Here is a 27,890-nt window from a genome sequence, read left to right on the forward strand (position 1 = left end):
CCTGAGGAGAAGAGGGTTAGAGAAAAAGGACATTGTGAGAACCGGGTAGCATTAATCACTACCCAGAACAGGCGCAAAGACGGATACCGGATCCGTGGCTGTATTCATTACATATAATACAGCAACCGGAAAAACGTGAGGTGATATCAGCTTCACTAGGGTCGGACGCAGCAACAGACACAGACTTCAGCGGTACTCCTGGAGGGGGTAAGCCGATAAAAGGACTCGGGTTGCCCGTCGAACCAGGACCCGGAGGGGACAGATTGGGCCGGCAGCCAGTTCACATACAGCAGCAGGGCCACACAGAAATTGCGTACAATAAGAGGCGAAGACCCCGGCAGGGTCAAAGTAATTCAGAGTTCCCATACAGACTCTGGTGACAGGACTGGTTGTAAATCACTTTATGTTGAAGTAAACTGGTTAAACGTTTCAATGCCTCAGTCTTTCATTTGGACAATAGCCATCTATCCAGGATCGGGATCGTCACCGCTGGGAGAACCTGCTGCTGATCAAGTAAGTGCCTGTTCCCTCACGATACCCTTTACACTGTGCATTGCCTGAGGCCACAGCACCAGGTCAAGCCACCCGTGACACCCCCCTCAAGAGACAGACCCCATTGGTCCGGTGCTGGGTACCCCGGTCTCTTGGGCGTCACAATTGGCGTCACGAACAGGATCTAGCCAGCCCGTATACCGGGTATTGTGTGCCGTGATTGGAGCCCAAAACTGTGAAAACTTGGATGAAAAATCTTGAAAATTGACTTTATTAAAGAAAAATCCATTCTCCATTGAAAACTATTGAAAGTGACTTTTCCCCATTGGTTATAATGGAGTAAAGATGGCCGCCATCCCCTGAGGTAATCACTTCATAACCGTTAGGCACGAGACTGTTAATTGAGCTACGCCATCACCTGAGCCCCAGTCTAACTGAAAAACTTCAGAATCCGCCATTACAGAGCGCGGTGGGTGGGAGCAGCAGGGGGCGTGTCATTGTGGGCGGCACCAAGCTGAGCGCTCTGACATCAGAGCAAGGGGAAAATCGATCCTGCTGCACAGTGGAACAAATCTACACTATCCCGATGGAAGCGGAGGACCGGAAGGGTCCGGATTAACTAAGGGGGCACAGTATGTCGCAGCACGGAGACGCCGCAGCACCCGGCGACGCTAATGCAGCTGAAAGACAGAGTGTCGATAGAGAGTCCGGTAGCGCAGCAGTGCAAGGAGTGGCGCCCATCATGCCGGTGCTGATGCCATATACCCCGGGTGGCCCATGGCTTCCAATGTATGAAGGTGAGCCTAATACCCTTGACGATTTCAGAGAAAAGATGCTGGCCCATTTTGACATGTTCCCTGTGGGTGAAGTTCAGCGTGTTAGTCTCCTGATGATGCAGTTAAGTGGCCATGCTAAGCGAGAAGTCACAGCATGGGCAGCTGATCTAAAAGGCACTGTTGAACGCATATTTGTTGGATTAAAAGCTACATTTGAAACCACTGCCAGCAGCAAAGCTAAAGTACGATTCTTTAATTGCAAACAAAAAGTTAATGAGGGCGTGAGAGACTTTGCCTTAAACCTGCAGGAAGCCCTTAAATCACTTACACTGGCTGAACCCATTTTTAACACCGGAGCGGATAAACTGCTAAGAGATCAATTTATTGAGGGACTCTACACCCCTTCTCACCGGGGGCATGTGAGCATGCTTGTTTTTAAGAACCCTGAATTGACATTTGCCCAATTAAAGGAGAGCGTTATACGTCTCCAGCTGGCAGAGGCACCTCGGGATCAGGATCCTGCGCAACTCATGGCAGAGGCTCCTCAACAACATGGAGTACCAGTGACATCAGCTATGTCCGGGGCCATTGCTAAGCCCCTGGGGCCCAGTACTAATGAGGCTCTTCAACAAAAGCTTGACTCTTTAACTGATGTTGTTGCTTCAATGGCTAAAACCATGCAGGAGATGAGAGGACCCAAGATGGAGTTGTCAAACCGTAGAGAAGGTGTTCCATGGATGAGACCCCGGAGATACCCGACATGGAGAGGACGACCCCGCGACCGCTACCAACCGGATGGACAGCCCATTTGCCGCCGTTGCCAGCAGCCAGGCCACTTTGCACGAGATTGTGATTTAAACGGGAATCCCCTGGGAATGTGGGCCGCTTCGCAGGAATGAACTTTCAAGGCCCAACACCCTGGCACGACAGGTACATCGGAGGACGACCCATTATCCCTATCGTGCTGGATGGAATGCCCCTCAAAGCTTTGCTGGACACAGGTTCCCAGATTTCATCTATACCGTATATCCTTTATAAGAGGTACTGGGCTGATGCAGATATTGATAAAGGGCCCTCTGATGTTGAACTAGATATATGGGCCAGTAATGGTAAGTTGGTACCGAAACTAGGATTCAGGGAGATGACCATAAAGATTGGTAAAGTAGAATTGAAGAAACAGGGTATAATTGTTGTTGATGTTGACCGGCGGAACTGTGAACCAACTGTATTGATAGGAATGAATGTGTTAGAGAACTGCTTTTCCGAAGTCATTTCTGTCTTACAGCAAATTGCTGAAACTGCCCAATCCTGCCAGCAGGGAGTTCTCCGGAGGGAAATAAAAGTATTGATGTTAAGGCAACAGGTAGAAGTTGCAGGTGGAGAAATCGGCAGTGTGAGGGTAAGTGATCCAACATCTATTGTAATCCCACCAAAAACAGAAATGCTGGTATGGTGTAGAGCAGCCATTGGTACTAAGGGACGAGATTATCAAGCCTTAATAGAACCAGTGTACACCGACAGCAGGCCCACTATACTCACAGCACGAGGGATAGTCGAGGTACACCGGGGACGAGTGCCGGTACGACTTTTGAACTGTGGAGAGGAAGAGGTCACTTTGCCAAGGTATGCTACAATGGCAAAGCTATATACTGTTGACAACAATGCCATCACAACCATTGAGCCCTTAGAACCAACCTGTCAGGTGGAAGGCAATGGCTCAGATGGAGAAATGGAGGATTGGTGCCAACAGCTACACGTGGGCATAAATTCAACACCTACCCATCAAAAACAAGGGGTGTATAGGCTAGTGACGGAATATGAACAAGTCTTCAGTAAACACCCATTGGACTTCGGACGGATAGAAGGGGTAGAACACACAATCCTCACCAGTGACCATCCCCCAATAAAAGAAAGATATAGACCCATACCGCCCGCTCACTATCAATGTGCAAAAGATATGCTGAGGGAGATGAAACAGGCTGGGGTAATAAGAGACAGCTGTAGCCCCTGGGCGGCCCCTCTAGTGATTGTCAAAAAAAAGGACGGAACCATGAGAATGTGCGTAGACTACCGGAAGATTAATAACATCACCCATAAAGACGCCTACCCCTTGCCTAGGATAGAAGAGTCCTTAACTGCTTTGAAATCTGCTAATTATTTTTCCACCTTAGACTTAACAAGCGGGTATTGGCAAGTCCCTGTGGCTGAGCGAGATAAGGAAAAGACGGCATTCACCACACCAATGGGTCTATGTGAATTTAATCGCATGCCGTTCGGACTCTGCAACGCATCCGGTACCTTCCAGCGGCTGATGGAATGCTGCCTCGGACACAAGAACTTCGAGACCGTCCTCCTGTACCTAGATGATGTGATCGTCTACTCAAAGACTTACGAACAACACTTAATAGACCTGGCAGAAGTGTTCGAAGCCTTATCCAGGTATGGCATGAAAGTCAAGCCATCCAAATGTCACCTTCTCAAGCCAAAGGTACAGTACCTGGGACACATCGTGAGTTCGGAGGGAGTAGCACCAGATCCCGAGAAAATAAGCGCCATAAGGGATTGGCCAAGACCTACCAGCGCAAAAGAAGTGAGACAATTCCTGGGATTGGTGGGTTACTATCGCAGATTTATAAAAGGATTTACCAAGTTGGCAGCACCCTTGCAAGACACCTTGGTAGGGCAGACGAAGAAACCTTCAAACCGAAACCCTCCTTTTCAGTGGAACGACGAAAGGGAAGACTCCTTTGAACAACTAAAGAAGGCACTAACCGGAGAAGAGGTTCTGGCATACCCAGATTACCATCAACCTTTCATCCTCTACACCGATGCCAGTAATGTGGGACTAGGAGCGGTGCTGTCACAAAAGCAAGAAGGTCGGGAGAAAGTCATCGCCTTTGCAAGTAGAAAGCTCCGGCCTACTGAAAGAAATTCAGAAAATTACAGCTCCTTCAAATTGGAACTACTGGCAGTAGTTTGGGCTGTGACTGAACGTTTCAAACACTATCTGGCCGCTGCAGAATTTATTGTCTATACTGACAACAATCCGTTGACCCACCTGGACACAGCCAAATTAGGTGCGTTAGAACAGCGATGGATAGCCCGGTTATCTAATTACAACTTCAAGATCAAGTATCGAGCAGGTCGCAAGAATGGAAATGCCGATGCCCTATCCCGGATGCCACACTTGAGAGATGTAGAAGAAGAAATGGGGGAGCTTGAAGAAATTGAACTACCAGCCTTCCATCATCCCAAGGCAAAACATCATCAGTCAAGTACCTATCAGAAACAACAAGAGGTGAATTTAAATCCGTTAGCACACCATAGATGGGCTGACACCCAAGACAGCAATCCGGCTGTGAAGTTGGTGAAGGAACTGTTAACTGAGCAAAGTGCATATCCCGATGAGGATGCCCCAGAAGAGACGCATCAACTCTGGAAAGAGAGAGGCAAAATGTTCCTGTATCAAGGGAAGCCCTGTATAAGGGACACCAATCCGAAAACACATGAATTGGTTTGGCAGATTATCGTGCCTAAACAAGATGTCAAGATGGTCCTCGAAGCTTACCATAATGGTGCTGGTCACTTCGGTTGGAAAAAGATAGAAGTACTTCTAAGAGAAAGATTTTATTGGGTCAGGATGAGAAAATCAATCGAACAGTGGTGCAGAAATTGTGGCCCGTGCAACCTCAGAAGAAACGATCAAAAGAACCAAAGAGCACCACTGCAGCCCATAATCACCAAACAACCACTTGAACTTGTAGCCATGGACCACGTGAAGTTGACACCAAGCCGGTCTGGCTATGTCTATGCCTTGACCATCGTGGACCATTATTCACGCTTCTTGGTAGTAGTACCCGTAAAAGATCTGACAGCAAAAACAGCAGCCAAAGCGTTCCAAACGTACTTTTGTAGACCCCATGGATATCCGGAACAGGTTCTCACCGACCAAGGTACAGCCTTTGAATCAGAGATCTTCAGAGAATTCTGTAATATGTATGGTTGCAAAAAGATCCGGACGACGGCCTATCATCCACAAACAAACGGCTTATGCGAGAAGATGAACCATATTGTAATAGAACTACTAAAGACTTTACCTGAGGCAGAAAGGAATCAATGGCCAGAGAAATTGCCTGACTTGGTGGATCTGTATAATCATGTCCCGTGAGTTCCACCAATTGCACCCCAGCTTACCTTATGCGTGCAAGACCCGGCCAATTACCAATCGATCTAGAAATGGGAATTCTGAAACCAGACGCAGAAGTCCAAGACTCCAATTGGGATATCATACGGCAAAAGCAGTATCGCCAAGTGCAAGAGAGTGTGGAAAGAAGCCTTCAGCAAGCTAGAGAAAGACAAGAGCGAACTTTCAACCAGAATGCTCTAGCGACCCCATTAAGACCAGGTGACCAAGTGCTCAAGAGAAATTGTCGAACCAATAAACTGGACAATCAGTGGGAAGCCGTACCCTACACAGTTTTACCAACAAGAGTGGATAATCCTAAAATGTGTCTCATTAGCAAAAACGGAGGCTTAACATCTGTACTAGTGTCAAGAGACAATCTTAAATTATGTCCGGAAGCATTGAAAGAGCCAGACGTTGTCCAGCCAGAACCAGAAGTTATTCAACCCATACAGGTTCAACCAGTAAAGGAAAAAGAAGAGGAAGTGTATCACACCTGTATAGGAGACTTTCCCAAAACCCTACTAACATACCATGGTGCAGTAGTGGTTCCCATGGTGGCCTTTTACCCAACACCAAACTCAATACCAGAAGTCCCAAGACAGGAAGAGGCTGACCCCGTACTACAGGAGGTTCCAGGCCAGGAAGAACAGATTCCTGGTCAGAGTAATCCCATTCACGGTGGACTTGCCAACTCCATAGTCGTGGAATTATCTTTAGCAGAGCGGGCAGATACTACATCCGCAGTAGACAGTAGTACACCACATGAAGAGACACCGCTATTACGTAGATCACAGCGTAGTACCCAGGGTCAATTACCGGCCAGGTATGCAGATTACCAACTATAAAGCTCATAATGTGAATTGTATATATGTTATGCCGTATATAGTTAAACAGAAAATGTAGTATAGTCATTGTTATCAGTCTGCAACGTTTAAGCCCAGTGCCTACAGAGACTTGTCTGTATGAACTTCTTGCAAATTCTTGAACTTTTTATCAGCCCGGAGGCACTAAATCAAAGCTCCGGAAAGACTGCTTTTTGAACTTTGCTCCTCGCTCTTTTTGAACTTTCTTTAGACTTTATATTGATAACTCCGTTGGAAAAATGGAACTAAATTCCTGGACACTAAGTACAGTGCCTTTCCTAATACCTTCAAGGATAGAACTGTATTAATGGACGCTATTTGAAGTGACTTTGTACAGAACTATATTTTTGTTTCCTCGAGTGGTTTTTGTAACTTTTCATTTTTAAGACTCTGTACATATTAATTGTTATTTCAAAATGTTATTGTCCCACAGTCCCGGAGTACTGTTCTTAACTAAGGGGGAATGTGGCACCCCTAGGGGTATTTGCCACAAAAATAGTTACTGACAGTAAATGCAAATACTAAAATAGCAAGACTGCACTACCACCTCCGGCCAGAAGGGGGAGCTCCAGAGACTCCCCTTGATCCATTCTGGTCTGAGAGAAGAACTGGCAGTTGGGCTAAGGAGCTGAAAGTGAGAGGTCATACAGTTGAATCTCTAACAGCCCTGTGACTGTTACCAGGCCTAAATCACCGGCCTGAGGAGAAGAGGGTTAGAGAAAAAGGACATTGTGAGAACCGGGTAGCATTAATCACTACCCAGAACAGGCGCAAAGACGGATACCGGATCCGTGGCTGTATTCATTACATATAATACAGCAACCGGAAAAACGTGAGGTGATATCAGCTTCACTAGGGTCGGACGCAGCAACAGACACAGACTTCAGCGGTACTCCTGGAGGGGGTAAGCCGATAAAAGGACTCGGGTTGCCCGTCGAACCAGGACCCGGAGGGGACAGATTGGGCCGGCAGCCAGTTCACATACAGCAGCAGGGCCACACAGAAATTGCGTACAATAAGAGGCGAAGACCCCGGCAGGGTCAAAGTAATTCAGAGTTCCCATACAGACTCTGGTGACAGGACTGGTTGTAAATCCCTTTATGTTGAAGTAAACTGGTTAAACGTTTCAATGCCTCAGTCTTTCATTTGGACAATAGCCATCTATCCAGGATCGGGATCGTCACCGCTGGGAGAACCTGCTGCTGATCAAGTAAGTGCCTGTTCCCTCACGATACCCTTTACACTGTGCATTGCCTGAGGCCACAGCACCGGGTCAAGCCACCCGTGACACCCCCCTCAAGAGACAGACCCCATTGGTCCGGTGCTGGGTACCCCGGTCTCTTGGGCGTCACATATTCATAGGCTATTAGGAAACACGTAGACTGAATGCTATGTTTTTTCTTGTTTTTAGAGCATTCAAATAAATTATGTTTTTAATAATATTGTTTTACTTGTTTTTATAAAATATATATAGATTTTTGCTGTAGCTGGACTTTTTGACTTTTTCTATTCATGTCTATTTATCTGAAACCAGAACGAGGATTTGTCCATGCACCGTGCACCTTGTGGATCATTGCTTGCACCAGTGAGCTGATATGAACTTTGTTTTTTCTTTTACTAAGTATAACTCAGTCACTGTAGTTAGATAAGCAACGTTAGGGTAAGATAAATGTTAATGTTCAGGACTAGCCCATAGTGGTATTGGCTTAGTGTTATAGCAAGTGACTGCTTCCTGTAATTAGTGAGAGAGGGACAAGTTCAAGTAGAAGTAGGTCATGTATGAGTGTAGTGCTGTTTACGGATAAACAACATCAGCAGAGACTAAAGGACAAGGGATTAGCATGACCTGCAACTGACTGATGAGACAGAGTGGTCTTCCACCATAAAGGAGTGCTTGGACAGGACGATGTGTCACGAGAAACCCTGAGCTTGCTAAATGCAAATGTAACTGACCTAAACAGTACTATGGTTGTTGGACTCGTGGGTGGTCCCGAGTGATAGATCCAGTAGTAAAAAATTGGGCTTAGAGCCCCTGAGTAGGTAGAAGGACCTGCTGATCACGACTGTGGTGACAAGCTAGGCTGTGATGAAGTAGGGCGGAACAGAATGTTTCACCAGCCATGGAGTAGACAACAGAGGAAAGGAAACCATGTGTGTGAAAATGCTTTACACTGTGAAAGAAGCATCCAAAAGCTTTTGTATCTGCTACCCCTTGTGCCTAACTCTTATCAAGTCACCATTCACTAAAGACTATGAGATAGAACAGAAGTCTCGTTTATTGAAGTTTTACCAGTTACGGTCCTGGTCAGCCAATACCATTGGCCATAGGAGGCCTGCATGGGTGCAAGGCCCTCACAACATCAACACCCGGCCAGAGCCCATCTTTTCCTGTAAAGTGCAAGGGTGACATGATGCAGCAGCTCGTCCACAGCTACCGCCCTCTGGCACCTTACAATTCCATCATGCCTGGTTCTGCAACAACTCTCTGAATATAATCCACAGCTTTTTGTCCCTACTCACCTCACTTGGGCTGGTTCCGTCCAACTTACTCAAATGTCACCCTGCACCAGCTGGCACCAAAATGGCATCTATACATCTATTTTGCTCCACCCTTCTTTTCCTAGGAATGGTGAGGCACCAATCTCAGGCAGCCACATGTACCAACAGCAGAACATAGAACCAATAGTCTCCATCACAGTGTCTCATATAGGTGGTCAATATAACAATGTGACAGTCGTTGCATACACTGTCCACATAATCTGCAATAAAAATAAATGTAACAAGTGACATTTAACAACTTTCAACACTATGATAAAGACAATGAAAGGAAAGGTGGCCAAACATGCTCACTACTGCCCTTTTCACACAGAGAATTTTGAAACCCCAAGCAGTCATGTTTCTCACCAATCCCGTATTCTATGACATATGTTGTTTTTTGGACATCCCTTTTAATATGAGCAATTTTATCACATTTTTTACAAAGTGTCACACAGCTTTGTTGACTATAAAAATCAAAAGCTCCACACAAAAAATGACCTACCATGGATATACTAAAGGTCTGACTGGCCCACTAAATTACCAGTGGATCCTGTAGAGCAGTGTTTCTCAACTCCAATCCTCAAGGTTCCTCAACAGTATTAGTATTGCACAGTTGCTGGAATTAATAGCCAAGCATCAGAAATTGCCACAAGTTCTCTATAGGATATTCTCAAAAATCCTGACTTGTTGTATCATTGAGGACAGGAGATGAGGTCCCAGTCTCTGAGACATTATTGGACCCAAAATGTCCAGTAGAAGACAACCCCAACATGGAACTGACTTTGGACTCAATCATTTACAGTATCATTAGCATCTATTTCTTGTGGGTTAACTGACAAATGATATATTACACTGTATTGATGAGATGCTCAATGTGTACAATGAAAAAAACAAAAATTAAAAGATATATTAATAGAAGACGTGTCCATGCTCTGTATGGTTGGAAGGTGTGTGTTCCTCTTTAGGAAGATGCGTATCCTATATAGCATATCCTCAAATTATGACTTAATGGGGTGATTTGAAGCCTGAAGATGAGGACCCAGGCATTATTGTATGCGTCATCCATAGATGTATCTATGTTCTTTATGGATAGAGGGTATGTACTGACAATTAGCGTTACAACTGATGCTTGGTACTAATGTTTCTTACCCCTAACCAGTGTTGCATGTCTACCCTCCCACTTCCTCTTCTGGAAGACTCTCTGTGTTTGTTTGCTTGATATATGCAGTAGTCAATAGTATTAACATGACCTATCATAGATATATATTCAGCATATAAATATAATCTCTTTGAAGATACTGTATCTCCATTAAACAACCATTAATTCCTCTTACCTTGCTCCGGTTGTTGTCTCTTGTGCTGGGTGTCAGTACGGTAAGCTGTTTCTTCTCACTAAAGCCTAAGCATTTCTAAATTGGATAGAATCCAATTACCGATCGCAAAAAATATATATATATAACCTTGGGTGTGGAGTAGGTCAGTGTATTGTGTGGTCGGTTTCCTTCGTTGTTATTTGTCAGATTCCCCAGCTCCGGTAAACCCGTTAATCTGAGCCAAGACGAGGTTATCAAGCGCTAAATAACTTGGCCCATATAATGCGCAATGAGAGAAACTAAATGCAGCTATATTCTCTCAGATCACTTGGCACAGAAATGAGCATGCCCAGTTCATTCTCCAACTAGACATGCCCGCACAGAGCAGGCTGTGGTATAGTCTTCCATGCTATGGTGCTCTGGCATTGGGACAGAAGAGCGAGCAAAATAAGGACAATTATCTTGCATCCCTTTTTTCGCCTTGTTTTGTTTTTAAGCTATGCGGTCCTGTGGTTATTTTTGGTCTGGATGCTTGCCCATGAAGTATTTCAAGGTTATTTTTCAGTGTGTCTCCTTGAGACACTTTATACTGCCTGCATTAAGAAAATAAAATCCGAAGCACTCAGGCTTCACTGAAAAAAAATCTTTGACAATAACTGTCTCTATTATGTAATTATGTTATCATATTTGCTTTGGGGAAACTGCTGGATATCTAATTTGCCTTAAAAGTATTGCACAAGAAGTGCAGGAAGAAAAAAATTCCCACCATTTAAGTCGTTGGAGTCAGTTTATGGTCATAATAGATCAAAACTTACCAAAAATAAACTAATTTGATAAATCTAAAATCAATAAAGTATATTAAGATGCCGACTAAACATGGTACTTTGCTCTTGACGTGATTATTAATTATTGATGAAAAGGTTGCCTATTTCTTGTATTTTCCTAGTCGTAGAATATCAGGACAAAGAATTCAGTTTGGTTTCTCTGTGACATTATTGTTCTCTTCATTTGAACGGAGCAATAAAAGCATCATACCAATAAGGCATTCTGAAGACATTGGTTGTAAATTATATTTAAAAAAAATCACTTTATTGATATAAAATAGTTGCCTATAAAGAATTATAAAATAATATTTCAGCTCAAATAAGCAACCGTAATATTATTGGCAAAGAAATCCAAACAAAAATCATGTTAGAGAAATGAAGTAAAAAAATATTACTGAAGATAGCCAAATAGGCAATCAGTAATACCGGGCATTCTGCTAAATATGAATCCTACAAGCGTCTTGGAGTAAAAAAAGCACAAAAAAACAAATATGTAAGCGTGGGCTTCCTCGCGAAACCCGCGTAGGGGCTGCTCTCTTTGCCATCTCACACAGGGTTACTATGAGTAACATAGTAACATAGTAACATAGTTAGTAAGGCCGAAAAAAGACATTTGTCCATCCAGTTCAGCCTATATTCCATAGTTCAGCTTATATTCCATAAGATTGTCTGACCCCTTTTCTTTCCATCTTGGTGGTTTACATTCCTTTGACTAGATTTGTTTCCATTTTTTTACCCAGTGCTGTGTGTGGAATATATAGGATATTATTGTTATGATGTTAACACTGTATGGTTTACTTAATATCAGGTGATGTTACTTGTTTACTAATTGATATATATCCCCGAGATGTAATTTATTGGTATATTTTGGTCACGGGGTATCATACAATTCTTTTTGCCCATGCCCTATATTTTCTGTGAGTTGGCAGTTTTCTTGTGTGCCATCATTTCTTTCCTGTTATACTTTATATACTATGAATTTGTAAATCATGTTCTTGTTATGTATTTTTATGGGAAATAAAATGTGCTACTTTTTTGCATATTTGTTTTTTCGGGCTTTTTTTTTTTTACTCCAAGTCGCTTGCGGGATTCAGTAATATTATTGGTTTTACTTGTCTTCTAATTTGTGGACCTTATTTTCTGAAATGACGTAAACCCAGTTAGAGGCCCTAAAAAGCCATAGACCCATAACGGTAATCTTAGTTGGCTTGGTAAATTGTCATTCCCATTATCTTCGGATTTGTAATCTTAATCTAAATTTATGAGGAGATAAATATAACACAAACATACAAACGGAGTCTAGGGAAGCATTTAAAGATTTAAGATAGTCACCATTAGTGAAGTTCATTAGGTCAATAAGAGATTGCCATTGTAGAAAATTCTGAATTAGATGTTCATCTTGCTCACAAATTGCAAAAATACTTGGATGTCCATTAAATTTGACCTTTGTAGAATAATATTTAGTAATAACCAAATTATCCGTACAATGAAACCAAGAAAGTAGAGCTCATCAGCATGAGTTAGGAATGGCGGTCTCAGTGAAGACCTACCCACACACCGCCATAAGTCTTCTACTTCAAGCCATCTTCACCATCCTCTGAAGGTAACTTCACCATAAATTGGCTGCTACAACTAATTCCGAAAAGCTAATGTACTTAACAGTACAGAGTTGCTCCTTAGGATTTAGACGATAAAAAAGTACGGCAGTATTTCATGTGCTAAAAAAGTGTAACTGCAGCATATAAAGACGGCTTCCATTCATGTACATTCGCAGCTCGTACAAGCGTAATGTATGAGAGATATATTAGACAAAACCTTCTGGATTATTTTCTGTACACAGCAGAAAACCCTGGATACTGTAGATGCCTTTTTTGCTGTGTCAATGAAAAGTTTGAAATGTAATCCTGCTGAGTAGAGAGGCTGATTACAGAGGCAGATTTTTATGTTACAGAAGCGTCTGGCACAGTAGATGGTGATGAAACTGCTTTGTAGTCCAATAATAGAATTTAATAGTGAGAGATCCTGATTGCTTACAAAAAGTCAAGAATTGGTTCAGTAAGGCCATGTTCACACGTTCAGTATTTGGTCAGCATTTTACCTCATTATGTGTAAGGCAAAACCAGCAGTGGGTGATAATACAGAAGTGGTGATGTGTTTCTATTATACTTTTCCTCTGATTCATCCACTCCTGGTTTTGGCTACAAATACTGATGTAAAATACTGACCAAATACTGAACATGTGAATGTGGGCTAAAAATGATAATCCTTAGAAAGGGCTACAAAGCCAAAGTAAATTTTTCCACTAGTTGGCAACACAAAAAGGTACCTCAAACAGGCAGCAACAACTAATCAGGATCTTGTACAACATCCTAAAAGAATATTACAATAACTCCTTGTTCCTCTTGCCTGTGGTCAGTGTCCATGGCCCCTACTCATTAAGACTGGTGTTTTGTATGCCAATCTTAATAAGGGGCCTGCAGGAATAAGATGAATCAAATTTATTAAGAAGCACACGCCACTTAATGAATTCGGTGCATCTTCTCAGAGGCACCTTGACAGAAATGCTACTCCAGTTAAGGACTGGGGTATCACTTCTGGAATAAGAAACTCTGGCACTTTTGCTGAATTTGAAAGACAGGTGTAGCAATACTCTGTACCAGCTCCTCCTCAGCACCAGCCATTTTGCTTCAAACTGTTGTGAAACCGGCAAAAGTCGCACAATTTTTGTGACTATTCAAACCGTTTTTCACCAGTTTTTTGGCATAAACATTTTGATATATTGTCCTCTTTGACTTTTCAAAAATAAAGCTGAAAACATGACCTGTTTGCAACCCTTGAGGAATGCAGTTTGACACCTCTGATCTACACAATTATTCTTGGAAAATGTCTTAATTGCTTCAAGTCTTCTCCATAACTGCAGTATTGTAGAGGCTTCCATCTGACTGTCCTCTTTCTACTATCCAACCATTTCGCATCACCACCTCATTCCCACAGATCCCGATCAAAGAAATACTCATACCACCTTTTCTTTAGATTAATTAGCCAAATTGGACTTTTATTATACAAAGATTAGAATAAATAACTTGGAGGTTCTTGGAGCTCTAAATCGTGGCAGAATCCAATAAATAATATTGAACAATCTAGCATTACTCCCAGCTGCAAGAACAGGCTTGGGGGCACCTTTGTTGCCAGAAAACCTTTTCCATAACATTGACTCCTAGGGACCTTACCCTGAAGAGTCCCAAACTCTGCCAAGCAATTAACCAAAATCCATACATAAAGAGCAGATTACTGATGTACAGCCCCCAACCACAATTTTGAAACCAGCTCAGAGAACCTCATCACCACTGCTCATCGAAATGACTTAATGACAACCCTATCTACCGTTTTCGATAATTCAACATTACTTGAACCCCCAAATCAAAGTGCGGTAGGGCAGGACCTTTGCTCTTGATGCCTTGTACCGAATGATGGCCCCCACACCCTTTCTGATAATACATAGGCCTGCTCTATTGTCAACAATCCCCTCTTTTTTCCAATCTATTAAACTTTTGACAAAAGTCCGTGCTTCTTCTACCTTTATTAATTGAACTCATGCTTGCCCAACAAAGCTTCCTTGTAACCATCCTTAACTCCTTTCTGACCTCAGACGGGATAGTACATCCAATGTCAGAAGCCCCGCTTTGATGTGGGCTCCGGCAGTGAGCCCACATCAAAGCCGGGACATGTTAGCTGTTTTGAACAGCTGGCATGTGCCCGTAATAGGTGCAGGCAGAATTGCGATCTGCCCGTGCCTATTAACTAGTTAAATGTCACTGTCAAACGCAGACAGCGGCATTTAACTACCGCATCCGTCCGGGCGGCCGGAAATGACGGCATCGCCGACCCCGTCACATGATCGGAGGTCGACGATCCTTCAGTATTGTAACCATAGAGGTCCTTGAGACCTCTATGGTTACTGATCCCCAGCAGCTGTGAGCGCCACCCTGTGGTCAGCGCTCACAGCACACCTGATTTTCTGCTACATAGCAGCGAACAGCAGATCGCTGCTATGTAGCAGAGCCGATCGTGCTGTGCCTGCTTCTAGCCTCCCATGGAGGCTATTGAAGCATGGCAAAAGTAAAAAAAAAAAAGTTACAAAAATGTGAAAAAAATAAAAAAATATAAAAGTTTAAATCACCCCCCTTTCGCCCCAATCAAAATAAATCAATAAAAAAAAATCAAATCTACACATATTTGGTATTGCCGCATTCAGAATCGCCCGATCTATCAATTAAAAAAAAGCATTAACCTGATCGCTAAACGGCGTAGCGAGAAAAAAATTCAAAACGCCAGAATTACGTTTTTTTGGTCGCTGCGACATTGTATTAAAATGCAATAACGGGCGATCAAAAGAACGTATCTGCACCAAAATGCTATTATTAAAAACGTCATCTCGGCACGCAAAAAATAAGCCCTCAACCGACCCCAGATCATGAAAAATGGAGACGCTACGAGTATCGGAAAATGGCACACTTTTTTTTTTTTTTTTTTTTTTTTTAGCAAAGTTTGGAATTTCTTTTCACCACTTAGGTAAAAAATAACCTAGTCATGTTAGGTGTCTATAAACTCGTACTGACCTGGAGAATCATAATGTCAGGTCAGTTTTAGCATTTAGTGAACCTAGCAAAAAAAACTAACAAAAAAAAAGTGTGGGATTGCACTTTTTTTGCAATTTCACCGCACTTGGTATTTTTTTCCCGTTTTCTAAGTACACGTCATGCTAAAACCAATGATGTCATTCAAAAGTACAACTTGTCCCGCAAAAACTAAGCCCTCACATGGCCAAATTGACCGAAAAATAAAAAAGTTATGGCTCTGGGAAGGAGGGGAGTGAAAAACGAACACGGAAAAACGAAAAATCCCAAGGTCATGAAGGGTTTAAAGTTTCTACTTCTTTGCTCACTTTTTTTTATCATGGTGCTAGTTAAAACTTTGTAGTCACTGCTATACTTAGCTGATAAGTTTATACAGTTATATGAAAAAGTTTGGGCACCCCTATTAATCTTACGCTTAATGTTTTATAAAAATTGTTTTTTTTGCAACAGCTATTTCAGTTTCATATATCTAATAACTGTTGGACACAGTAATGTTTCTGCCTTAAAATGAGGTTGATTGTACTAACAGAAAATGTGCAATCTGCATTCAAACAAAATTTGACAGGTGCATAAGTATGGGCACCCTTATCATTTTCTTGTTTTAAATACTCCTACCTACTTTTTACTGACTTGGTTTTCTAACCTCATTGAGCTTTGAACTTCATAGCCAGGTGTATGCAATCATGAGAAAAGCTACTTAAAGTGGCCACTTGCAAGTTGTTCTCCTGTTTGAATCTCCTCTGAAGAGTAGCATCATGGGCTCCTCAAAACAACTGTCTAATGATCTGAAAGCAAAGATTATTCAACATAGTTGTTCAGGGGAAGGATACAAAAAGCTGTCTCAGAGATTTAACCTGTCAATTTCCACATAGTAAGGAAATGGAAGAACACAGCATCAACTTGCTGCAGATGGTGTCACTGTGCATCGGTCAACTATACAACGCACTTTGCACAAGGAGAAGCTGTATGGGAGAGTGATGTGAAAGAAGCCATTTCTGCAAGCACGCCACAAACAGAGTCGGCTGAGGTATGCAAAAGCACATTTGGAGAAGCCAATTTCTTTTTGGAAGAAGGTCCTGTGGACTGATGAAACCAAGATTGAGTTGTTTGGTCATACAAAAAGGCGTTATGCATGGCGACCAAAAAACACAGCATTCCAAGAAAAACACTTACTACCCACAGTAAAATTTGGTGGAGGTTCCATCATGCTTTGGGGCTGTGCGGCCAATGCCGGCACCGGGAATCTTGTTAAAGTTGAGGGATGCATGGATTCCTTTCAGTATCAGCAGATTCTTGACAATAATGTTCATGAATCAGTGACAAAGTTGAAGTTACGCAGGAGATGGATCTTTCAGCAAGACAATGATCCAAAACACCGCTCCAAATCTACTCAGGCATTCATGCAGAGGAACAATTACACTGTTCTGGAATGGCCATCCCAGTCCCCAGACCTGAATATCATTGAACATCTGTGGGATCATTTGAAGAGGGCTGTCCATGCTCGGCGACCATCAAACTTAACTGATCTGGAATTGTTTTGTAAAGAGGAATGGTCAAAAATACCTTCATCCAGGATCCAGGAACTCATTAAAAGCTACAGGAAGCGACTAGAGGCTGTTATTTTTTAAAAAGGAGGATCTACTAAATATTAATGTCACTTTTCTGGTGGGGTGCCCATACTTATGCACCTGTCAAATTTTGTTTGAATGCAGATTGCACATTTTCTGTTAGTACAATAAACCTCATTTCAAGGCAGAAACATTACTGTGTCCAACAGTTATTAGATATATGAAACTGAAATAGCTGTTGCAAAAAAAAACTATTTTTATAAAACATTAAGCTTAAGATTAATAGGGGTGCCCAAACTTTTTCATATAACTGTATATACAATCAGTCTACACTGAACACAGTATCAGGAGTAATCATGTCATAGGCCGACAAGGACAGAGATCAGCTTGCTGCTACCGATTTTTCTCTACAAAGAAATGTAGTATTACAAGCAGTGCTTTAGACTATCCTCATGAAAAGTTGGCCCAGAATGGGAGACCCTACTCCATGATGTTAATATAACTTGACAAGGCAGAGGTTGTCAGGCAATGACAATCCTTTTGAACAACTTCAGTATAATAATAATTCAAAATCTATCGAAAGCATTTCCTCAGGTTCTGTTTCTCTAAGATTACAATTTTTATCATTCAATCGAAGTTTCATACTAGGAGATATGAAGAAGGGGATTAATATGTTTATTAAAGCACTCTGCTAAAATGTGCTGTAGATACTAAATTTCTCTGCATAATATTCATTTATCATTTGATATAGCTCTTTCATATGAACATCAAAAAAAATATTAAAAGTTGCACTATATTCAGTAAATAACTATTTACTTCTGTAAATTTCTAACCATTCCTATTTGGTGTACCCAGATAATGTTGTCTGTGATTCACATTACTGTAATAAAAACGTCAATGATAAAACTACACGTAGTGAAATGTTAAAGTCTACATCTACTTTCTTTCTCTATCTTTCTTGCATAGGTATCTAATTTTTGGCTTTTAAAGTATTAATAAGAATCTAAAGGACTATAAAGCCACATGATGAAAAGTTATCATGAACGAAAATATTTCTTAAGCATTTTTAAAAAAGATTGTTCACAATAATTTTCAATTTAAACAGGCGGCAGACCACTCGACAAACAAGCAAAAAGCTTCTTCATCAGGTGGAATACTCTTTTGTGTTTGCACAAGGGATTATCGTTCTCGATAGCACATCATCCAGTTTAAACAGGCCTTGTGCTACCAAAAACAATGGCAGGCTATGACCACTGAATTATCTTTTACATACAGTGCCTTGCGAAAGTATTCGGCCCCCTGGAACTTTTCAACCTTTTCCCACATATCATGCTTCAAACATAAAGATACCAAACGTAAATTTTTGGTGAACAAACAACAACAAGTGGAACACAAATGTGAAGTTGAATGAAATTTATTGGTTATTTTTAATTTTTGTGGAAATTGAAAAACTGAAAAGTGGGGCGTGCAATATTATTCGGCCCCTTTACTTTCAGTGCAGCAAACTCACTCCAGAAGTTCATTGTGAATCTCTGAATGATCCAATGCTGTCCTAAATGCTTAATGATGATAAATATAATCCACCTGTGTGTAATCAAGTCTCCGTATAAATGCACCTGCTCTGTGATAGCCTCAGGGTTCTGTTTGAAGCACAGAGAGCATCATGAAGACCAAGGAACACAACAGGCAGGTCCGTGATACTGTTGTGGAGATGTTTAATTCCGGATTTGGATACAAAATGATTTCCAAAATTTTAAACATCCCAAGGAGCACTGTGCAAGCGATCATATTGAAATGGAAGGAGTATCATACCACTGCAAATCTATCAAGACCCGGCCATCCCTCTAAACTTTCATCTCAAACAACGAGAAGACTGATCAGAGATGCAGCCAAGAGGCCCATGATCACTCTGGATGAACTGCAGAGATCTACAGCTGAGGTGGGACAGTCTGTCCATAGGACAACAATCAGTCGTACACTGCATAAATCTGGCCTTTATGGAAGGGTGACAAGAAGAAAGCCATTTCTCAAAGATATCCATAAAAAACTGTTGTTTAAAGTTTTAAACAAGCCTCCTGGGAGACATACGAAACATGTGGAAGAAGGTGGTCTGGTCAGATGAAACCAAAAATCCCACTTTTTGGCAACAATGCCAAATGATATGTTTGGCGTAAAGGCAACACAGCTCATCACCCTGAACACACCATCCCCACTGTCAAACATGGTGGTGGCAGCATCATGGTTTGGGACTGCTTTTCTTCAGCAGGGACAGGGAAGATGGTTGAAATTGATGGCAAGATGGATGGAGCCAAATATAGGACCATTCTTGAAGAAAACCTGTTGGAGTCTGCAAAAGACCTGAGACTGGGACGGAGATTTGTTTTCCAACAAGACAATGATCCCAAACATAAAAAATCTACAATGGAATGGTTCACAAATAAACGTATCCAGGTGTTAGAATGGCCAAGTCAAAGCCAAGACCTCAATCCAATCGAGAATCTGTGGAAAGAGCTGAAAACTGCTGTTCACAAACCTCACTGAGCTCGAGCTGTTTGCCAAGGAAGAATGGGCAACAATTTCAGTCTCTCAATGTACAGAACTGATAGAGACATAGCCCAAGCGACTTGCAGCTGTAATTACAGCAAAAGGTGGCGCAAAAAAGTATTATGTTAAATGGGCCGAATAATATTGCATGCCCACTTTTCAGTTTTTGAATTTCCACAAAAATTTTACATAACGAATAAATTTCGTTCAACTTCACAATTGTGTTCCACTTGTTGTTGATTCTTCACCAAAAATTTACATTTGGTATCTTTATGTTTGAAGCATGATATGTGGGAAAAGGTTGAAAAGTTCCAGGGGGCCGAATACTTTCGCAAGGTACTGTATCTTCAGGGCGCATATTTTACCCCAGTCTGACTGAGTAAACATGCTATTAAACAACAGTAATGTTGATGATCAGCGGTCATTAAGTGTGATTTTTATATTGCCCACACTTGTTACTTTACGCAGATGAGTTTGAATGAGCATCACATGTATTAAACAAGTTGTTTACCCACAATTTTGGAAAGGTGCCAACAATTTTGTCACTTTGGGGGTTTTATGTGAAATTATGTTCAATATGCCTTTTTTTCACTGTTTTGTGTATAGCAAAACGTGTAATTGCAAAGAAAAAAAAAACATGTGTATAACAAAACGTGTAATTGCAATAATTTTCAGGGAGAAATGCTTAAATTTTCTGCAACAATTTCCAGGGTACCAACAGTTTTTGCCATGACTGTAGTTGATCGCATCCGAAGCTCCTCACACTTTGATGGTTCCACATCCTACTACGCACAGTGTAATAGCCCCACAGTATATCTCCTGCATACAGTATATCCTCAACACATTATATCCCAAACTCACAGTATATCCCTGTACAATGCACTCATTGATATTTAAAAAAGAAATTACTCACTTTTCTCTGTTTTCCTGTTACTCTGGTCCCTGCGTCATGTGTTCTGAACCTGTGCAGCAGAGTGACAATGCAGTGACCTCATTCCACCCACTGTGCTGAGTCACCACACCTCATAAATCAAGCAACTTATGGAATGGAACAAGAAGCTGATGGCTGCTTGTTCCATCATCATCTTCAACTGTATCTGTATTCAGGATGCACAGACCATTGAAAATGTTATGCTAGGCAGAGAAGGTCCGATGGCGGCGTCAGCACAGGACCTCCCTCACTCATGTGTACCATACCAGCTGTGTTGTCTGCTGCTATTAGCAATTTGCCACTGGATGAGAGGTAAGAAAGATATAGTATGTAGAAAGACAATATCATCTTTTCTTCTTCTTCCTACTCTTGTAAACATACACGCTCAGCCACCTAGAAAGTACATGTTTATGTGGTGACTGAGGGATTTACAGTCGTGTGAAAAAGTGTTTGCCCCTGATTTCCGATTTCCGATTCATTTGCATGTCTGTCACACTTACCATATTTTTTGGACTATAAGACGCACCGGACCATAAAACGCACCCCAAATTTTTGGGTGAAAAAAAGATTTTTATAAGATGGGGGTCTTATTGTTTGAATTTAAGGTTTCTTTCCTGAGAGCCGGCGGTGGTACAGCGGGGTCACAGAAGGCAGGGTCCCTTCCTCAAGAGGCCAGCAGAAGTGGGGCAATGCTGCAGTCCCAGGGTGCGATGCTACGGGTCCGGTGTCAGCGGTGAAGCAGAGCTGGAGCAGGGTCCCATCCTCAGGATGCCGGCAGTGGCAGAGTTGTGGCTGTGGGAGTGCAGAGTGCACCTGAGCAGGGTCCCTTCTTCAGGATGCCAGTGGCAGAAATGTGGTGGCGCCACTCCCGGTGTCAACGATGAGCAGAGTGCATCACCGGTTTCCCTGCAGCCATTTTCTTGAAGCCTCTGGAGGCCGCACGTGCGCAGATTGAGATCTCGGTGGCCATTTTCTTGAAGCCGAGAGCCACCGAGATTTCAATCTGTGCACATGCGGCCTACGAGAGCCATTTTCATGAAGCCTCCGGTGGCCCACATCTTCAGGAATGAAGTCGGTGATGTAGTCGGCTCACCGTGGAAACCGGGCAGCGGCGCCGCCACATTTATAGTCCGAAAAAATGGTAAATGTTTCAGATCACCAAACAAGTGTAATATTAGACTAAGATAACAAGTAATCACAAAATGCAGCTTTTAAATGAAGGTCTTTATTATTAAGGAAAAAAGCAATTCAAATTTGCAGGGCCCTGTGTGAAAACGTGATTGCCCCTAAATCTAAAAACTAGTTGGGCCACCCTTAGCACCAACAACTGCAATCAAGTTTTGCAATAACTGGCTATGAGTCTTTTACAACGCTCTGGAGGATTTTTGGCATGCTCATCTTTGCAGAATTGTTGTAATTCAGCCACATTGGAGAGTTTCTGAGCATGAACTCTGAATGTGGCTGAATTCCAACAATCCCTCTTTTCAAGGTCATGCCACAAATGTCATCTCATTCAGATTAAGGTCAGGACTTTGACTAGGCTACTCCAAAATCTTAATTTTGTTTTTCTTAAGCCATTCAGAAGTGAACTTGCTGGTGTGTTTTGGATCATTGTCCTGCTGCATAATCCAAGTGCAGTTCAGCTTGAGGTCACGAACAGATGGCCAGGCATTCTCATTCAGGATTTTTTGGTAGACAGCAGAATTCATGGTTCCAATTACCACAGCAAGTCTTCCAGGTTGTGAAGCAGCAAAACAGCCCCCAGACCATCACACTACCACCACCATATTTTACTGTTGGTATGATGATCCTTTTCTGAAGTTCTGTGTTACTTCTACGCCAGATGGGATGGGACATAAATCTTCCAAAAAGTTACACTTTGGTCTCATCAGTCCACAGAGTATTCTCCCAACAGTCTTGATGATCATCAAGATGCTTTTTTACAAAACTGAGACAAGCCTTTATGTTCTTATTGCTCAGCAGTGGTTTTCGACTTGGAACTCTGCCATGCAGGCCATTTTTGCCCAGTGTCTTTCTTTAATGTTGTTGTAGGGTCTTTTGTAATCTCTTGGATGAGTCGCTGCTGTACTCTTGGGGTAATTTTGGTTGGCCAGTCACTCCCGGGAAGGTTCACCACTGTTCTGTTTTCACCATTTGTGGATAATGGCTCTCACTGTGGTTCACTGGAGTCTTAAAGCTTTAGAAATGGCTTTATAACCTTTTCCAGACTAAAAGATCTCAATTACTTTGTTCCACAATTTCTTTGGATCAAGGCACGATGTTCAGCTTTTCAGGATCTTTTGGTCTACTTCACTTTCTCAGGCAGGTCCTATTTAAGTGATTTCTTGAATGAGAACAGGTGTGGCAGTAATCAGTCCTGGGTGTGGCTAGGGAATTTGAAGAGATAATTTATGTTTTAAGGAGGGGTGGTGCAATCACTTTTTCACACAGGGACCTGTAGGTTTGGACTTCTTTTTCCCTTAATAATACAGACTTTCATTTAAAATCTGCATTTTGTGTTTACATCTGTCATTTTTGTCTAATATCTAAATTTGTTTGGTGATCTGAAATATTTAAGTGTGACAAACATGCAAAAGAATAGGAAATCAGGTAGGGGGCAAAGACTTTTTCACACAACTGTAGCTTTCGGATGATAAATAACTCATGTATATATGGCTAGCTCTAGGAGTGACCAAACCAAATTAGCATTTACTGTATTTATATGTTGCCTAATAGATTATGGGTCAAAATGAAAAGCGTATTGAGCAAATGAGTATGTAAAGCTTTTCTCTTTCTTGGCTCTTTTACTTTTATTTCCAAAAAAGTTAAAATCCATTTAAGCAGCAGCCACCACATTTGCAAATAGTTCTCAGATATTCATATCATGGCTCACTTTCAAAGTGAATTCTTTAATAATAGTTTTATATAGTACTGAAGCCACAACCAAAGGGTTTGATTACAGGTTTTTCTGCAATAGCTCTTTTAGATGTTTTTCACAATGTTTTCCGAGACTGGATTTAGGGTATTTAGTCTATGCTTCATAACCCATAATAGTTTATGCATAACACAGAATTTCACTAGACATGTCACCAGTCATACAGATAGCTTGGTCTGATGAGAGTTTAGTCATACGTGAGTAAGGCTAGGAACAGAGTAACATAATAAATGGTGGAGGAAGTGTGTGGGGGTAAATGAATAACCAGTATAGAGGAGACAGTATTACTATCATATGAAAATCTTTTGACTCTCAAAGACTTATCTTGTCAATTTTTTTTACAATTATTTATTTATTATTAATTTAGTGAAATTTGTAACAGGCTGGGTGGTAGAATCGCTGTGCTGAGGAATGAGGAAAGCCTGGAGCAACGTAACTAGGTGCCTCACCAATTCCGACCATGGATATGCAAGGAGATAGACTGGACTGGGGTACCTGCATGCCAGTTCCGGAACTGAAAGAGCTGCATCCTCTGTTCCCGGGTTAAAGCCTGAGTGGGGCGGACCTTACCTTGCTGTCTGGGGGAAGCCTGAGCGGGACAGAGTTTCCTGCTGTCCCAGAAGGGCGGGAAGAGCTAAAGAAGCGTGCGCAGCGAAGGAGTAAGAGAGGAGGAAAGCACATGAAGCAAAGCAGTCTGGCGCCGGCGGAGAGCAGAGCAGAGAGCAGCACGTAGAATGGTGAGCAGCGCGCTCTGCTTCCCCCACCTGAGAGGACTGACTTGGCGATGGGCCGTATAGAAGGAGCCCCCTTTGCCTGTGGTGAGCGCCTTGCAGAGCAGAGCCGTGTGGAGCAGAGTTTTGCAGAGCTGTGTCCGCAGAGCCATGCTAGGTGCTGCAGCATCCAAAGTGAGGAGTGCTCCATCCAGGGAGCACCAGCGCCACATAGACCAGTGACCGCTGATGCCCGCCGTAGACAGCGGGGACCAGAGAGAGACGGGCAGTGTATGCCCAGTGACCGCCATAAAGCCAGGTGCCAGTCGCTCCAGGATAGTGAGTACAGCGCACATGCTGCTTGACAGAGACCAGAGCGTGATTGTCAGCTACCCCTGACTGTGCTAGTTAATATTGGTCCAGACACTTGTGACCTAACCTTGCCAGCGTATGTTAGTAGGGCCACGCTGGGCTCGTACAGGACTGTGGCCCTCACCGTTGGTTGGCCACTACAGTATATGGACTAGGGGCAGTGGGAGGTACTGGAGACTGACCAGGGCTGCCACTAGAAATTTCAGGGCCCCAGACTGGCAAAATTTTCTGGGCCCCCTTGAGACTCCGCCCAGGCGCCACCCCAGCCCCGCCTCCAGGCTCCACCCCTCGAACTGTCCACAGTCCCACCGCTCTCTCTTGGAAAATCTCCACTTCTCACCTATCACACATTAACAGTTCCCATCACCAGATCACACATATAGCCGGCAGCTTTTGTTTTGGCCAAAAGATTTTTTAAACCACCACCATAACATGGTAGACACTTTTGGCCGGGCCCTACTCTACTGTAACCTATTAAATATTTGTTAAAATATGTAATACAATTTAGGTATATTTTTATTTATTTTTCAATTTTTAAAATGACCTATAATACTACAAACAAGGAACAAATACCACAATATTATGACCAGATGACATATTACCAGCGGGGACCAGAGAGAGACGGGCAGTGTATGCCCAGTGACCGCCATAAAGCCAGGTGCCAGTCGCTCCAGGATAGTGAGTACAGCGCACATGCTGCTTGACAGAGACCAGATCGTGATTGTCAGCTACCCCTGACTGTGCTAGTTAATATTGGTCCAGACTTGTGACCTAACCTTGCCAGCGTATGTTAGTAGGGCCACGCTGGGCTCGTACAGGACTGTGGCCCTCACCGTTGGTTGGCCACTACAGTATATGGACTAGGGGCAGTGTGAGGTACTGGAGACTGACCAGGGCCGCCACTAGAAATTTCAGGGCCCCAGACTGGCAAAATTTTCTGGGCCCCCTTGAGACTCCGCCCAGGCGCCACCCCAGCCCCGCCTCCAGGCTCCACCCCTCGAACTGTCCACAGTCCCACCGCTCTCTCTTGGAAAATCTCCACTTCTCACCTATCACACATTAACAGTTCCCATCACCAGATCACACATATAGCCGGCAGCTTTTGTTTTGGCCAAAAGATTTTTTAAACCACCACCATAACACGGTAGACACTTTTGGCCGGGCCCTACTCTACTGTAACCTATTAAATATTTGTTAAAATATGTAATACAATTTAGGTATATTTTTATTTATTTTTCAATTTTTAAAATGACCTATAATACTACAAACAAGGAACAAATACCACAATATTATGACCAGATGACATATTACCACCACAGTGATCAAATAATATAAAATACAAGGAACAAATACCACACCACCATGACCAGACCGCATATTACCACAAATGACTGAATACTACAATACTGATCAGTAATAATAAAAACCCCCACAATACTATCACCATCAGTGCCATTATACACAGGAGATCTGTAATTAGTAAGCAGTGTCTGTCTACAGGTAATACAGTGATCACCAGTGACATTATACACAGGAGCTCTGTATATAATGTATAGGTAATACAGTGATCACTGGTGACATTGTACACAGGACCTCTGTATATAGTATACAGTGTATAGTGTCAGTGTATAGGTAACACTGACTCACCAGTGACGTCTCTAGGTGAAGTCCTTCATCTTTCATCCAGCACAGACCGACATCACTTCATCCAGCCAGGACTCGTCTCTGCAGGAAATAACACAGTTATCTCGAGTTCCGCTTGTAGAACACATTACTTAATTTTCCCAATCTCTACATTACACCACATGAAGAAGGCGACATAGTATCACTCTACACAGTAACAGGACTGCCCCCCATTTAAAACAGTATACTCAAAAAATAAAATAAATACATCACTGCAATAATAATATCCCTTAATTAGCCCCTATGGTAATATTCGCCATCCTAGCCCCTGTGTGTCTCATTCCAGGCTCCAGCCATATGTTCTCCCATCCTGCCCTCATGAGTATCCATTCTGCCCCATATGATCTCCCCATCCTGCCCCATCTGTCTCCATCGTATCCATCCTGCCCCATCTGTCTCCATTCTGCCCCATCTGTGTCCAGCACTCTGCCCCATCTGTTTCCAATCCTGCCCCATCTGTGTCCAGCACTCTGCCCCATCTGTTTCCAATCCTGCCCCATCTGTGTCCAGCACTCTGCCCCATCTGTTTCCAATCCTGCCCCATCTGTGTCCAGCACTCTGCCCCATCTGTTTCCAATCCTGCCTCATCTGTGTCCAGCACTCTGCCCCATCTGTATCCAGCACTCTGCCCCATCTGTGTCCAGCACTCTGCCCCATCTGTGTCCAGCACTCTGCCCCATCTGTGTCCAATCCTGCCCCATCTGTGTCCAGCACTCTGCCCCATCTGTTTCCAATCCTGCCCCATCTGTGTCCAGCACTCTGCCCCATCTGTGTCCAATCCTGCCCCATCTGTGTCCAGCACTCTGCCCCATCTGTGTCCAATCCTGTCCCATCTGTGTCCAGCACTCTGCCCCATCTGTTTCCAATCCTGCCCCATCTGTGTCCAGCACTCTGCCCCATCTGTTTCCAATCCTGCCTCATCTGTGTCCAGCACTCTGTCCCATCTGTGTCCAGCACTCTGCCGCATCTGTGTCCAATCCTGCCCCATCTGTGTCCAGCACTCTGCCCCATCTGTTTCCAATCCTGCCCCAATCTGAGTCCAGCACTCTGCCCCATCTCTGTCCAGCATTCTGCCCCATCCAGCCATATGTTCTCCCATCCTGCCCTCATGGGTATCCATTCTGCCCCATATGATCTCCCCATCCTGCCCCATCTGTCTCCATCGTATCCATCCTGCCCCATCTGTCTCCATTCTGCCCCATCTGTGTCCAGCACTCTGCCCCATCTGTTTCCAATCCTGCCCCATCTGTGTCCAGTACTCTGCCCCATCTGTTTCCAATCCTGCCCCATCTGTGTCCAGCACTCTGCCCCATCTGTTTCCAATCCTGCCCCATCTGTGTCCAGCACTCTGCCCCATCTGTTTCCAATCCTGCCTCATCTGTGTCCAGCACTCTGCCCCATCTGTGTCCAGCACTCTGCCCCATCTGTGTCCAGCACTCTGCCCCATCTGTGTCCAGCACTCTGCCCCATCTGTGTCCAATCCTGCCCCATCTATGTCCAGCACTCTGCCCCATCTGT

At 43.1% G+C, this 27,890-nt stretch overlaps 1 protein-coding gene across 1 annotated transcript in view; it reads right to left on the minus strand.

The window, feature by feature from the left end:
- FGF1 (fibroblast growth factor 1) overlaps nt 1-10,589 on the minus strand; it is a 385,534-nt gene extending 374,945 nt beyond the window's left edge. Inside the window, exon 1 of the mRNA XM_069764051.1 lies at nt 10,190-10,589. The gene's annotated coding sequence lies outside the window, so the exon portion shown is untranslated. The remainder of the gene's footprint in view (nt 1-10,189) is intronic.
- Nucleotides 10,590-27,890: the final 17,301 nt, after the last annotated feature.

Source organism: Ranitomeya imitator, chromosome 4, assembly GCF_032444005.1.
Source record: "Ranitomeya imitator isolate aRanImi1 chromosome 4, aRanImi1.pri, whole genome shotgun sequence".
Classification (NCBI taxonomy): domain Eukaryota; kingdom Metazoa; phylum Chordata; class Amphibia; order Anura; family Dendrobatidae; genus Ranitomeya; species Ranitomeya imitator.